Source organism: Arachis ipaensis, chromosome B5 (genome assembly GCF_059453495.1).
Source record: "Arachis ipaensis isolate K30076 ecotype BB chromosome B5, ASM5945349v1, whole genome shotgun sequence".
In the NCBI taxonomy this organism is placed as follows: domain Eukaryota; kingdom Viridiplantae; phylum Streptophyta; class Magnoliopsida; order Fabales; family Fabaceae; genus Arachis; species Arachis ipaensis.
The window spans coordinates 154,718,605-154,733,367 of record NC_142440.1 but is presented as its reverse complement, the minus strand read 5'-3'; positions in this window follow the sequence as shown (position 1 = coordinate 154,733,367).

Genomic DNA, 14,763 nt, shown 5'->3' with positions numbered 1-14,763 from the left:
GCTTTAAACAAAAAAAAATCGTGTTCGGTAGGTCGGGTACCGGACGGATCGGGTTGGTATACTGGTTGGTAATGGGGTCTCGCCTCGTCGTGAACTGCCGGTCTGGTGTAGGCGGGATCTCGAGCACTTCTTGTAGAGAGGGGGTGTCACCTGCAAAGACACTCCGACGCTCTAGTCAGTAATGTGCAGGCGAAAAGGGGGGGGGGGAGAGTGATGTGTGACGTACCTTGGGAGAAGGGTAAAACCTTCCCCTTATATACTGTGTCAGAGGTGGGCCCTACAAGGACAGACCCACTTTTTTCGAGACGTTCTCCCACAGCTGTAAGTGAGCTGTCTGGGACGCGTGTCCGGGTCGGTTGCGGGGCGCCTCACCCTTGATCGTCCGGGTCGGGTGGCGCTCGGGTCGGGCCGACCCATGGAGGGTTTGGGCCAGGTCATAACAGTGCCCCCACGCGCCACTAATAGTCGTGGGAGCTATTAGTGGCGTGTTACTTCATGTTCCATGCATCGTCGTCAGGTCGGCCGCCCGTGGAAGGGACATGCCCCCTACGCGCATGTCTCTTGGTTGTTGAGGCAACCGTTCGTCGCTTCGTTCTTTGCGTTGAGCATTAAATGCTCATAATGGGTTGCAAAACCCCATGCGCAAATACTATTTTGCCCCCAAGTCTTTCGCGCTTCCTGAGTGGCAGTTTTAAATAGTTTGCCTCAACTTTTTCCCCTTTACACTCCTGTTTCTTCCATCTCCCTGCTATCTCCCTCTTCTTCTTTCGAAAATTTCAGAGCGTTGTTGCAGTATCCTCGTGCATCTTCCCTTCATCCTTCTTAGTTTTCGCAACAGATTCAGATAATCCTTGGACCTCTCTCTTTTCTGCCTCGTTGTTGTACGCTTGTTGTTTGTATTTGCTGTGTTCTTGCTGTCTTGTTTGGTTTTTGTTGCTAGATGACCTTTTAGTGCTAAGTAGATGTGTTAGGGGAGGGGTACCATTCCAGGGTAGGTTTTTAGGTGGCTTGCGTAATAGGTGTAGCTTTGGCCATGCTTGATCTTAACCGTTGAATATGATGGACATAGTTTCTGGGTTTTTTTCGGACTCCCGACCTTATAGACTAATGGAGTGGTACCCCTACTGTAGGTATGCCTCGCGTCATCTCCCGGGCTTCTGTTTCCGCCGCGAACTATGACCCCTACGCCTGGGTGACCTCAGATGTGAAGGACTCGCCGAACCAGATGGATCTGGAGGAGTTGACGGAGTTTCGGCAAGCCGGGTACCTGTGCGGGGGGATAGATGAGGAGGCCAATTATGAGACCTTCGTTCTTGCCCCCAACGAGTGATTGTATGAGATTAATTTTCGTTCTCCCTGGGTCGCCGACTGGATTTGGTTTTACAAAGCCATGTTCACCCAGGTTGGCGTTCGTCTACCATTTTCCGATTTTCAGATGTCGCTTCTTAATCGGATATCCGTGTCGCGGTCGCAGCTCCATCTGAACAGCTGGGCTTCTATCCGCTGTTTCGAGATGGTTTGTGAATATCTCGAGCTGCCGGTGTCAGTAGATGTCTTCCTCTTCTTCTTCAACCTTACCAACCCCTCCAAACAAGGGAAGGTGAGGAAAGGGTTCCTGTCCTTCCGGTCTGCCCAAGGCCGGAGGATATTTGGCCTGTTCGAGGACTCTTATCATGGGTTCAAGGACAAATTCTTCAAAGTTCGTCCCGTTGAAGGTCGCCATCCTTTTTGGTTATCGTTAGAGGGGGAACGCCTCATCCCGACTTATTGGAGCTTCGGGGCGGGGTCTAATTCTTTCATTAAGGTGACCTACAAGGGAATGTCCCATGTAAATAAGAGGATTGCTGATGTGCTGTTTGCTCTTTTTGGAAAGAACCCCGTGAACCCCCACCTCCTTATGGGCGAACGGGAGTCCGCCAGGAGTTATATTTGTGAGCTATTTTGTCTTGTACTTTTGTATTACTTGTTATTTAATTTGCTCTTCCCGACTTCACGACTAACGTATTTGTTTCTCTATTATAGTGGAAATGTCTGCTTTGGTGACCGGACTCGAAAATTTAGTCAAGACCTTCTTGGAGGATAGCGATGAGGAGAAGGCTGACGAGGAGGATGTCGGAAAGTCGGAGGGCCCTACCGAGGAGGAGAAACGAGCCGTGCCTTCTCCTCGGGATGCCGAGACGTCTGTCAAGGATCCAGTCGGGGCACGAACTTCTCCCGTTCTCGAGGAGGCAGCCGTCGTTGGGCACTCGTCCTCTTCTCGTCAGGAGGATGATGATTTGACGTTCATCCCTACTCCTAAGAGGCGAAGGGCATCCTCCAGCCCAGAAGGAACCCTTACCGTTATGGAGAAGAATTTTGATGCTGCCATCTTCCTTGACTCCCAGCTGATCCCTGGCACGGAGGACCACTTCCATGGTACCGATTTGACGGGCCAGGCGAGGTGGATGTATCGTACTCTGCTCCACGGAGCTGTGATAGCTCGGAAAGCCGAGTTCGAGTTGTCGGGGATGCAGGCACTTCGAAGGAGACTTGAATCTTCTGCCAAGACCAATAACGACTTCAAAGTTCAAGTCGAGTCGCTCCAGGGGCAGCTGTCCGAGGCAGGGGAGAAGCTCAAGGCTGCTGAGGAGAAAGCTGCCTCTGCTGAGAAAAAGTTGAAAGTTTTCGATGAGTCCTTGTCCCATTTGGTCGAGCGGGAGATGACTCTTGAGAGCCAGATGAATGCCGTTCAGGGTCGGTTGGCGGCCTTGGAGGAGGAGCGTGACCAGGCCGTGTCGTCGGCTAGAGCCGCTCAGGCTGAGGTCGAAGAGCTCAAGAGGAAGCATAAGGCGACTAAGGAACAGGGAAGGAATGCGATCTTCATGACTGAGGAGGCTCTCAACGCTCAGGTGAAGATCATAGCTCCCGATTTTGACACCTCCGCGATTGGGGTTTTCAAGACGATTCAGGACGGCAAGATTGTCGATATGCCTCGAAAATGAGCTCTTGCAACTTTGTGTTTTTGTGTGGCTTTGTAAGATACTTGTTATAACTGTTGAGACCTTTGCTACTTTTTAGTGGTCGCCTGGTCGGCCCTTATTATCGCCTTTATTCTGTTTATTTAGTAGCACCTATGTTTTGTTACTGTTTTTCTGGTGTGGACTTATTGTTTGTGTCTGTTTTGCTGTTTATGTTGGTAACAGTTGGAACCGTCTTGGTCGTGTTATCGCGGCCGTTAGTCATGGCTATGATCCGACTGGCTCCCGGGGTGATCAGTCCCGGGTTGCCGTTGAGGAACGCGATTGTGTGGAATACGTATTGGAGAATAGTAGATAAAAGAATTTAAACAAGTAAAAATTAGTCGTTAGCCAGACAAATTCGTGAACATGGCAGGTACTTGATAAAGATAAATAGCTAAGAATTAACACGTAAATAGAGTAAGCATCTATTGGCTCGTCAGGCCGCTTGGCCTGTGTGCCCAAGCTACGAATAGAATCTCCTTAGGTTACCTACATTCCATGTTCTTGGAATTCCTTTGCCGTCGAGTCTCTCCAGCTTGTAGGCACCTTTGCCGAGCACTTCTTTGATCCTGTAGGGACCTTCCCATTTTGCCACCAGCTTTCCTTCTCTTGGGATCGGTAAACCGACGTCGTTGCGTCGCAGGACGAGGTCTCTTTCCTCAAATTCCCTCCTGAGGACTTTAGTATTGTAGCGCAGAGCTATTCTTTGTTTCAGTGCTGTTTCTGACAAGTGGGCCATCTCTCTGGTCTCGTCCACCAGGTCTTTTTCCACTGCTTCGTCTACTCCTGCGTGAAGAAGTCGTGGACTCGGTTCGCCGATTTCCACAGGTATCACCGTGTCGACCCCGTATGTTAGGCGAATGGGGGTTTCTCCCGTGGAGCTTTGCTCGGTTGTCCGGTAGGACCAGAGGACCGAAGCGAGCTCGTCGGCTCATGCGCCTTTCTTGTTGTCTAAGCGCTTCTTGAGGCCTAGTAGGATGACTTTGTTTGCGGACTCCACTTGTCCATTCGTCTGGGGATGTTCAACTGAGGAAAATTTTTGTTTTATCCCCAGGCCGGTGAGGAATTCCGTGAACTTCTTGACGCATTTTCTGACAAATTCCCTGGAGTCTTTCATCATTGATGGCCAGTAATACCCAGCTCGGATGAGCTTCCTTGCTAGGGCTTTGCCTCCGATGTGGTGGCCGTAGCAACCCTCGTGGACTTCTCTAAGTACGTAGTCCGTCTGGTCGGGGTGCAAGCACTTCAAAAGGGGTTGGCTAAATTCCTTTCTGAACAGTTGTCCTTGTATGATTGCATATTTGGCTGCCTCCCTTCTCAACGCTTTGGTTGTCTTCTCGTCATCAGGTAGTTTGCCATATTCCAGGAAGTTTGTGATGGGTCCAACCAGGAGGGGCTTGATTCCGTCAAATGGAGGGCAACCGTTGGCTCCTTTACCATGCCCTGGATGAGGGACCGGTTGCCCGCTCCCGGTTTTGTGCTTGCTAGTTTAGATAGGAGGTCCGCCCGTGTGTTCTTTTCCCTTGGAATGTGTTGGACCGTGACTTCCTGGAATTGCCTGGTCAATTCTCTAACCTTTTCCAAATACCTTTGCAGCAACGGGTCTCTTGCTTGATAGCTTCCGTTCACTTGTGAGGTGACGACCTGTGAGTCGCTGCACACTTCCAACCTTGTCGCCCCGACTTCCTGGGCTAGGGTCAGTCCTCCTAAGAGGGCTTCATATTCCGCTTGGTTGTTTGATTCGGGGAATTCGAACTTGGTCGATTGCTAGTATACGACCCCGGCTGGGCTTTCTAAGATGACCCCGGTGCCCCCGGACATCTGGTTGGAGGCCCCGTCCATATGGAGCCTCAACCGTGTGCCCGTTCCCTCTGGGGGATCGCCTGTTACCTCCACTAGGAAATCTGCCATTGCCTGGGCCTTGATTGCATGTCGGGGCTCGTACTGCAAATCATATTGGGAGAGCTCGATGGCCCAAGTCATCATCTTTCCTGCCAAATTAGGCTTTTGGAGTACTTGGCGAATTGCTTGGTCCGTTTTCACGACAACACGGTGGCTCTGGAAGTATTGCCTCAGCCTTCGGGAGGAGGTTAGGAGTGCTAGCGCCAGTTTCTCCAATTTGCTATACCTCAGCTCTGCTCCTTGTAACGCCCTGCTTACAAAGTAGATTGGTTGCTGAGCCTTCCCTTCCTCTCGTACCAGCACTGCTGCAAGCGCTTCCTCCGTTACGGCCAAGTAGAGGTAGAGTGGTTCTCCGGCCATTGGCTTCCCGAGCACCGGAGGTGATGCTAGGATCTCTTTGAAGTGGTTGAACGCTTTCTCACACGCAGGAGTCCATTCGAACGCTATCCCTTTTTTCATCAGATTGAAAAAGGGCAGGGCTTTTGCTGCCGATGCACCGAGAAAACGGGAAAACGCCGTCAGCCTTCCTGCCAATCGCTGTACGTCTTTGATACAACCCGAGCTCTTCATCTGGAGAATCGCTTGGCATTTCTCAGGGTTGGCTTCTACCCCTCTTTGGGTTATCATGAACCCTAGGAACTTTCCGACTTCCATGGCAAAGGCGCATTTGAGCGGGTTGAGCCTCATGCCGTTTTGTCGGAGGGACGCGAACACGCCCCCTAGGTCGCTTAGGAGATCGTCGGGTCGTGTGGTTTTCGCAAGGATGTCATCCACGTAGACTTCCACTGTCTTGCCTATGAGCTCGCTGAATATCTTGTTCATCAGCCTCTGGTACGTGGCGCCAGTGTTTTTCAAGCCAAACGGCATCACCTTGTAGCAATAGATCCCTCCAGGCGTTATGAACGCCATTTTGTCTTCGTCGGGTTGGTGCATCGATATCTGATTGTACTCAGAGTAAGCATCCATGAAGCTCAGATACCGGTATCCCGCCGCCACGTCGACAAGTGCGTCGATGTTGGGGAGGAGATAGCAGTCCTTGGGGCATGCCTTGTTGAGGTCGGAGTAGTCCACACACATTCTCCACCTCCCATTGTGCTTTTTCACCAAGACCACGTTCGATAGCCAAGTCGAGTAGTCTAGCTCTCGGATGAACCCCGCTTCGAGGAGGCTGGCCGTCTGCCTGGCCACCTCCTCTGCCCTTTCCTGCGACATCTTCCTCCTTCTTTGGGCCACTGGTTGGGCTTCCGGCTTGACGGCCAGACAGTGCAACATGAGTTGGGGATCTATTCCCGGCATGTCGGCCGGTGTCCAAGCGAACAAATCGGCATTGGCTCTGATCATCTCTATCAAAGGTCCCTTCAATCCATGGGGGAGATTTCTGTTTATGAACATGAACTTCTCCTCCGTGTCCCCGAACTTAAATTTTTCCAGGTCCCCCTATGGCTCGGGTCTGGGTTTGTCATCTATTCTGGCGTCCAGGTCGGCTAGAAAAACCCCTGATGCTTCTTTAGACTTTTTTCTCAAGGAGAGGCTGGCGTGGTCGCAGGCGACTGCCGTTTCCAGGTCTCCTTTGATGGATCCTATAGATCCGTCATCAGTAACAAACTTCATTACAAGCAGTTTCGTGCTGATCGCCGCGCCAAGGTCGTTGATGGTTTTTCTCCCCAGAATGATGTTGTAAGGTGTGGAATCTCGCAAGACCACAAATTTTGCCATTACCGTCCTCCGTCCCTATCCTTGTCCCACCGAGGTCGGGAGGGAGATGATCCCATCCGGCTTGATGAAATGGTCTCCCAACCCTACCACACCGTGCTGGTGGGTCGCTAGGTCGGTGTCACGCAGCCCCAGGGCGTCAAATACGTTGCGGAACATGATGTTCGAATCCGCCCCTGTATCGACGAGGATCCGTTTGACGAGGCCGGTTCCGACCCTGGCCGTGATGACCATGGGGGGACTCTCCGGTACCTCGTCAAACCATTGGTCCTCGGGACCAAAGGAGATGGACGGGAGCCTCCGGGAACTTCTTGTAGATGAAGAGGAGACGGCCGGACTTTGGCGTCTTTCTTCTGTGCCGATTTCGACCTCGGGGCCGAATTCCTCGCCGTTACCACGTTCACCACCGTGAGACCGTGGTCGTCTCCTTCCGGTTCTTGACGTTGCTTTGTCGCCCGGGACCTGTCCTCATCCTCTCTGTCGCGATTTCGTCTCCTCGGCTCTCTTATGAGGTGGGAGAATTCGGCGAACTTCCCGTCCCTTATTGCTTGCTCCAGTGCATCCTTTAGGTCGAAACAGTCTTGGGTCTTGTGCCCGTGTCCCTTGTGATATTCACAGTAAAGGCTTTTGTTTCCCCCTGTTCGGTCCTTCAGAGGTCGTGGCTTCGATAGTATTCCCTTCTCGGCTATCTGTTGGTAGACCTCCATGATCGGTGCCGTGAGGGGGGTGTAGTTTGTGAACTTCCCGACTCGGGGGAATGGCCTTGGCATCTTGTTTGCACCGCCGTCTTTGGCGTGTTCCCTTGGTCTTTCACCACTCTCCTGATGTCGGGTTTGGTTGTGAGGGGGCTGCCGTTTGTTGGCAGCCACGACCCGGCTGACTTCTTCGTCATTGATGTACTCTCTCGCTACATACTGGATCTCCTGCATTGTCCAGACTGGTTTCGTGGTAAGGTGCTTTCTGAAGTCCTCGTTCAGGAGTCCGTTTGTCAGGCACAAACTTGCTACTGAGTCCGTCAGTCTGTCAATCTCCAAGCATTCATTATTGAACCGAACCAGGTAATTCCTGGTCGTCTCGCCGGGTCTCTGAGTCACCCCCAGCAGATTGATTGGGTGCTTTGCTTTGGCGATCCTGGTCATGAATTGGGCTAAAAAGGCATGGCTGATGTCTGCGAAACCGGTCACTGAGCCCTGCGGGAGGTTATTGAACCACCGTATTGCGGGTCCCGCCAAAGTGACCGGGAAGGCGCGGCACCTTACCTCGTCTCCTACTCCTTCTAGGTTCATCCTGGCCTCAAAGGCCGTGAGGTGTTCCAGCGGGTCTTGCGTTCCATCGTACCTCATGTCCGTTAGCTTGTCAAAGTGTTTTGGCAGCCGGACCTCGAGTATGGAACGATGGAATGGGGTAGCTCCCATTATTACAGGTCCCCGTGTTCCCGTCGTTCTTCCCTCGTCGTTCTCCCGACGGGTGTCCTCGGCCACGCGGTTCGTGGTGCGCCGACTCTCATGTCTGGCGTAAATGACAGGGTCATGACGTCTTCTCGCGCGCCCTCTCTCCCCAGCGCTTTCGGACTCAGCTAGGGGGCTAGGCGTGCGTCTGGAGTGGCTCCTAGAATGAGAGCGGGAGTGACTTTGCTCTGGGGTATGTTGGCCGTGTTCCCTATCTGCTAGCCGGCGTTCCAAGTCTTGCATTCTATGGCGCAGCTTTTGCATTATTCTGGCGAGGTTGTCGCCAGTCCCCCCGAAGGGGCGTCTCTCGTGAGACTGTGTTGCGTTCCTCGGAGGTGACCTTGGATGTTGCCGGGTTTCTGTCGCGGCGGCATCCCCTCCGGGCTCGGGCTCGCAGCCTGTCCCAGTTTGGACTAGCACGAAGTCCATGGACGAGGTCCCCACAGACGGCGCCAATGTTCGGTAGGTTGGGTACCGGACGGATCGGGTTGGTATACTGGTTGGTAATGGGGGTCTCGCCTCGTCGTGAACTGCCGATCTGGTGTAGGCGGGGTCTCGAGCACTTCTTGTAGAGAGGGGGGGTGTCACCTGCAAAGACACTCCGACGCTCTAGTGAGTAATGTGCAGGCAAAAAGGGGGGAGAGTGATGTGTAACGTACCTTGGAGGAAGGGTAAAATTTTCCCCTTATATACTGTGTCAGAGGTGGGCCCTACAAGGACAGGCCCACTTTTTCCGAGACATTCTCCCACAGCTGTAAGTGAGCTGTCTGGGACGCATGTCCGGGTCGGTTGTGGGGCGCCTCACCCTTGATCGTCCGGGTCGGGCCGACCCGTGGAGGGTTTGGGCCAGGTCATAACAAATCGTATTTAGAGAATTAAAGTTCAAAAACAGTGTTCGGGAAAATATAAATTTTTTTATTTTATTTCTAAAAAAAAAATTCCATTTTAGGTTTGATTTGATTTGGTTTGGTTCGATTTATTTTATTAAATAGGTTAATTTTAAATTTTTTAAAAAGTCTATTAGTTAAAAAATATTTGGTCATAAGCTTTAAAAAAATCTGCGATACTCATTAGGTCGACTCGTCAAAATATTTTTTGTAATTTTTTTTTAGTTTCACTTATATTAAACACAAAATAAAACAAAAAAAAAATCAATAATCAAGACTAGTTAAGGTTGTAGTTTTTTTGTTAAAAGAAAAAATTTATGAATTGTAAATATGGTTATGATATGTGACTAATGATTAATATATAAATAAATTATTCTTTACAAATTATGAATTATAAATTTTAGAATGTATTTAATGTCAATTTATATTTTTTAAGTGTATTGTTTTGAGTTTTAATTCATAAAATAGGCTTTTCAAATAAATTTGTGGGCTTGTCGGCGTTAAACAAGCCAGACTCAAGCCTGAGAAAAAAACTATGAGAAATAATAGATCTAGGTTTGGGCCAGATTCGTTAAAATTAAAATTTGATTCGGTTCGACCAATTTCTAACCCTAATCACAATCGGACAGTCATGAAAAACAATAGACATGAACTAAAAGTATTATTTAAATCTAAAATATTATCATTTAAATTAAATTCTAAATAATTATTTTATCGTATCAATTATATTTTTATAGGAACATAAAGATTATGAAATCATTACATAATTTTATAATATACTTAATATGTGTTTGAAAAGTAATCTTTATTAACATATTTATATTTATTTTAAATTATATTTAAATGAACGAATTAATTGTGTGATACTATGGAATATAAATATATATTATACTCTTTTAATTTTTGAATCTTTAGTTGTTATAAATACAAATACAATTTTATTTCTCTTTCTAGTATTATTCTTATATTTTTATGTATATATGAACAACAATATATTATTTTAATATTTTTAATATTTCCTGTAAAGTTCTTTTGCAAAGAAAATGTACATTGCAATTAAAAGAAAAACTACAAAACAACATTAGCATAATAAGTGGTTACATCTGTTATTTGTTTTACAAATGAAAACAAAACAGTTATTATGCCTAATTTGAATTTGACCAAAAATCTATGTTAAAAAAATATTAAAAATTAGATTAAAACTTGAAAAACACAAAAACATATAATGTCAATGATAATACTCACTCTTTTGTGTTTGTGTGTCTTTTTTTTTAAGATAAAATACTCTTTTTTGTTAAAATATAAAATAATTTTAAATTATTTGATCTAATTTTAAAAATATATTAATAAATATTATATTATATACAAATATTTTTTAAATCAATTGAAACATTTGAATCAATTACATGAGACTTTGAGACCTGTGAGGCTAGCTATTAATAGAGAGGATAGAGTAGTGTAAAAATATGATAGACTAGATGTTTTCTCGACTAACTCTTTTGTGCAGCAGGAGGCACAACTTTCAGAGGATGTAACCAGTTACAGCTTTATTAAGACTATCTGAAAAGGTCTCGTTCCACTTATAGTAGAGCCGTTTGCTTGGTTTGTCTTGATAGGGAAGGTGAATACTAAGGAAATGCTAAGTCGGCTAGGGATTATTAGTCAGGAGAATAAGAGTTGTGTTTTATGTAACAAGGATGTTAAGTAGGTCTATCATTTGTTTTTGGGTTGTGATTTTGCCTGGCAGGTGTGGTGTGCGTGGATATCTGTGAGTGGCCGTCTATGGTCGGCTCCGGGTTCGATGAAGGCTCACTTTCTAAGTTGGACAGAAGAGCCGCGTAGAAAAGAGGGCCGAAAACATTCATTAAAGCGATCATATGAAACATTTGGTTGAATTCAAGATAAAAGCAAAGATGTTGAAGAAATCATCAACATGACTGTGCTTAGCTACCATGAGTGGAGAGGTGTGCATCTCTAATGTTATTGATGGTTTTGTCGGAAATGACATAGGAGCTTCTTCTTTGTGATTGTCTTTCTTCCTTGAAGTGTTTTTGTTTGGACGACTGTCTGTATTGCTCCAGTTTGTTGTGTCGAGCTCTTTTGTTTTCAAAACAAAAATATTTTTTAAAAATCCACATGAATGAAGCTTAAAACTAATTAGATAACTAGAATAATACATTTGCTGTGGCCAATTTGAAAACAAAAAGCAGCATGAAAATATCAGTTTTTACACTAAAATATCAATCTATAAAGTTATATTTCGTTTAGAACATTTTGCTATTATATTGCGTAATGAAGATGGCATGATAAGTTTCATTCATGAAGTATTAGTATTAAGGCTGAAAGAGAACAAGATGAACTGCTACTATTTAAGTGTAGAATTAGACGAAAGATACAATTTTAAATAAATTTTTTATTGTGCCAATTTTGTTTCTTGTCATACAATTTTGTAGTCATTTAGTAAAGGGCAATCAGGATCCACTGCTGGATGATTTTTTTTATTTAATAATTTTTCTTTTAAATAATTTAATATATTTAATTGAATTATCTAACGATTTGCAATGTAATTTTCATGTGAAAATGTCTTTATAATAATATTCTTCTTTTAGTAAATGTTTGGTTTTGAAATTCAAAAATTGTGTATTCCTTTTTTAAAGTAATCATTGTTAATTAATGTTAACACATTTTATTTACTTTGAACTATATTTGAATCAACAAATCAGTTCTTCTGCTATCATAGTTGATATATTATACTCTTTTAATTTTTGAATCTTTAGTTGTTAGTTTGTTACAAATATAAATACAATTCTATTTTTCTTCTAATTGCGTTCATATTATTTTTAATTTTTTTTTTTTGCATATATAAATAACAAATGTCAATAAAATCTAGCTATCTCCTGAAAAGCTCTTGCGAAAAAAATGTATTCTTAGCGGTTACCTTTGCTTTACAAATGAAAACAAAGTACTTATTATGCCTAATTAAATTTGGCCAAAAATCTGTTTAAGAAATATTAAAAACTAGATTTAAAATTTACTCGACGCAAAAAAAATACAATATAACTGAGAATATTCCCTTCAGTCCCTTGTGTTAAAAGATAAAGCAATTTTAAATTATTTAATATAATATTTTTAATAGAATTATTTAGTTTAATTTAAAAATATATTAATAAATACTATATTATATACAAATACTCTATCCATGGTCACCAAAAAAAAAAAAATACTCTATCCATGTGAATTAAATTTGATATTTTATTATTGTAAAATAATTTTACACGTGTATTCAATTATATAATATCACATCTTTTTTTATTAACTATAAAAATAATAGTAATAAAAAAATAGATATAATTAGATGACGGTATAAAATATTTTACATTGCATTAAAATTAAACTCATTTTTATATCATAGATTTTATCTTGCTCCATAACTTGCTGTGATTGGAATCCCTGGAATTGAGTTTTCAAATATGTATTCTATTGGTTGACATTCTACTTTAAGTGTAAGTTCTGTTGATTCTTCCAATAGAAATTCAAAATTGAAATCTAATTTTGCTGGCTCCTCTGCTTGTTTTGCATTGTTGTTGAACTCTGGAATTCTTGTTTCTACATTCTCGAATGTTGTATCTTCATATTCAGAATTCAGATTTTGTAATTGTAGATATGTGATTAATAACTTTTCTGCTTGGAGATTTGGTGAATTGTTGTTAAATAGTTAAAAATCTGCCTCTAAAATGGCATGAATGTTTGGATTTAGATTGTCTCCTCATGAATTTAGTCTTGATTTGGCTTGAATCTAGAGATTGGTTGCTGTTGGATTTGTTAATTATCGGTCAAGGTTGCACAAATTTTGGCACAAGTTACTTTAATATCTTCAAGTAACTGTGTCCGTTTTTGATAATTTGAATTCAAACATTGTAAATTAGTTTGAATCTGATCCCAAGTTGAGTTTGGTGAATCACGATAGAAATTTGGCAAGGTGTTCAATAAAAACACCATTTGATACGAATTTGTATCAAGAATAGAGAGAATTAGAGATATTGAGAAAGAATATATAAGAGTCCCTAAAATTAAGATCAAAGAGAAAAAATAGAATTTCTTATTATATCATGGATATTTCACATTATTACATCATACTCTTATTTATAGTATAATTCTCTAATTGGATTAGCCCAATACTAATCCTATCATAACCCACATGGATAAAGCTTAATTAAAACGAAATAGATGACTGGCATAACACAATGCATAACCTTCTCAAGAATGAGATTCTTGCTTTGCTGTGGCTAATTTGAAAAACAAAAAAGCAACATAGAAGTATCAGTTTCTACACTAGAACATCATTTCCTCAATTCAAATAATGAACTAAGAAGTTATATTCAAACAATTTTCTCTTGAAAAGCATGATCTCCTTTTGATTTAATCCTTTGTTGATCATTTCATCCAAGATATAAATAGCCTTATTAATCCTTTTGATCTTGCACCTCCCATGGATTAACAAAATATATTATAGTATATAGTTATTCCCACTCAATATAGAAGACGAAGCCATCAACATCTAGAATATCATGTCTATTATACATTGAGCTTGAACTTATCTAAGATACATTTTTATTATATATATTTGGTTTTGGTTGAAATACATGCATTTCATATTTTTGACCAATTTCTAGAAGCTAAAGGTTTCGTGACAGATTCGGACACAATGTGAAATAAAAAAATAGAGAAAAGGACAAATAGATCCCTAACCTTTTGACTCGCGGACATTTTCGTCCCTGACCATTGAAAAATACTTTTAAGTCTCCGACCTTCACAAAATTTGGACGGATCAGTCCCTGATGGAGGCATTTGGATGGAGGGACTGATCCGTCCAAGTTTTGTGAAGGTTAGGGACTTAAAAGTATTTTTCAATGGTCAGGGACAAAAATGTCTGCAGGACAAAAAGTTAGGGACTTATTTATCTTTTTCTCAAAAAATATTTGCAACAAATCGTTTTCAGCGACAATAAAATTAATACTATATGAAGGTTTATGGCTAATCCCCAATTATATATAAATTGATTCTAACATTTGTAAACTTTATGCACCACCAACCTTATTAGAAGTTGGGGTCGAATTACTTTTTCTAGCAATTGAATAGTCAAGCCTAACACTTTAATTCTCTGGATTTATAAATAAATATTGAAACAAAAATTATAGCTACTTATAAATTTGATAATTTCCTTGTTCATCACTTTAAAATTGGTAGTTTGATGTCTGGTTGACCAAACCGATGCAACTTTTGATTTTGGGACTTTGATCGAATTATATAATTTGACCATCAAAATTTAACATATAATATAAAAATTTTAAAAGGTTTATCTGCCAAAAAGTTATAGTTCAAATGGCATAATTTTTCCATACTCAATTAAGAGGTTTCGAGTTCGAATCTCCTATCTTTAGTAATAAATAAATAAATAAATAAAATTTGAGGATACCGAAACTTATTAGGAATTTTTTGGTTAAAAATGAATCAAAATGCCCTATTATTAGCCTTAACTTAAATAACGAAATTTTTAACAGTTTAAATAAGTTTTTACTCCTTGTAAAATACATATTTATTTTCTTGTAATATTTTCTACGGTTTTGGTTTTTAATGTTTTTAAATGAAAAAATTAAATGAAAATAATATATGTTAAATTATAAAGTAATTTTAAATTATTTAATATAATATCTTTTAATAGAATTATTTAATCTAAATTTAAAAATATATTAATAAATACTATATTAAATATAAATATTCTTATATCATAAAATTTTACCTTGTTCCGTAAAA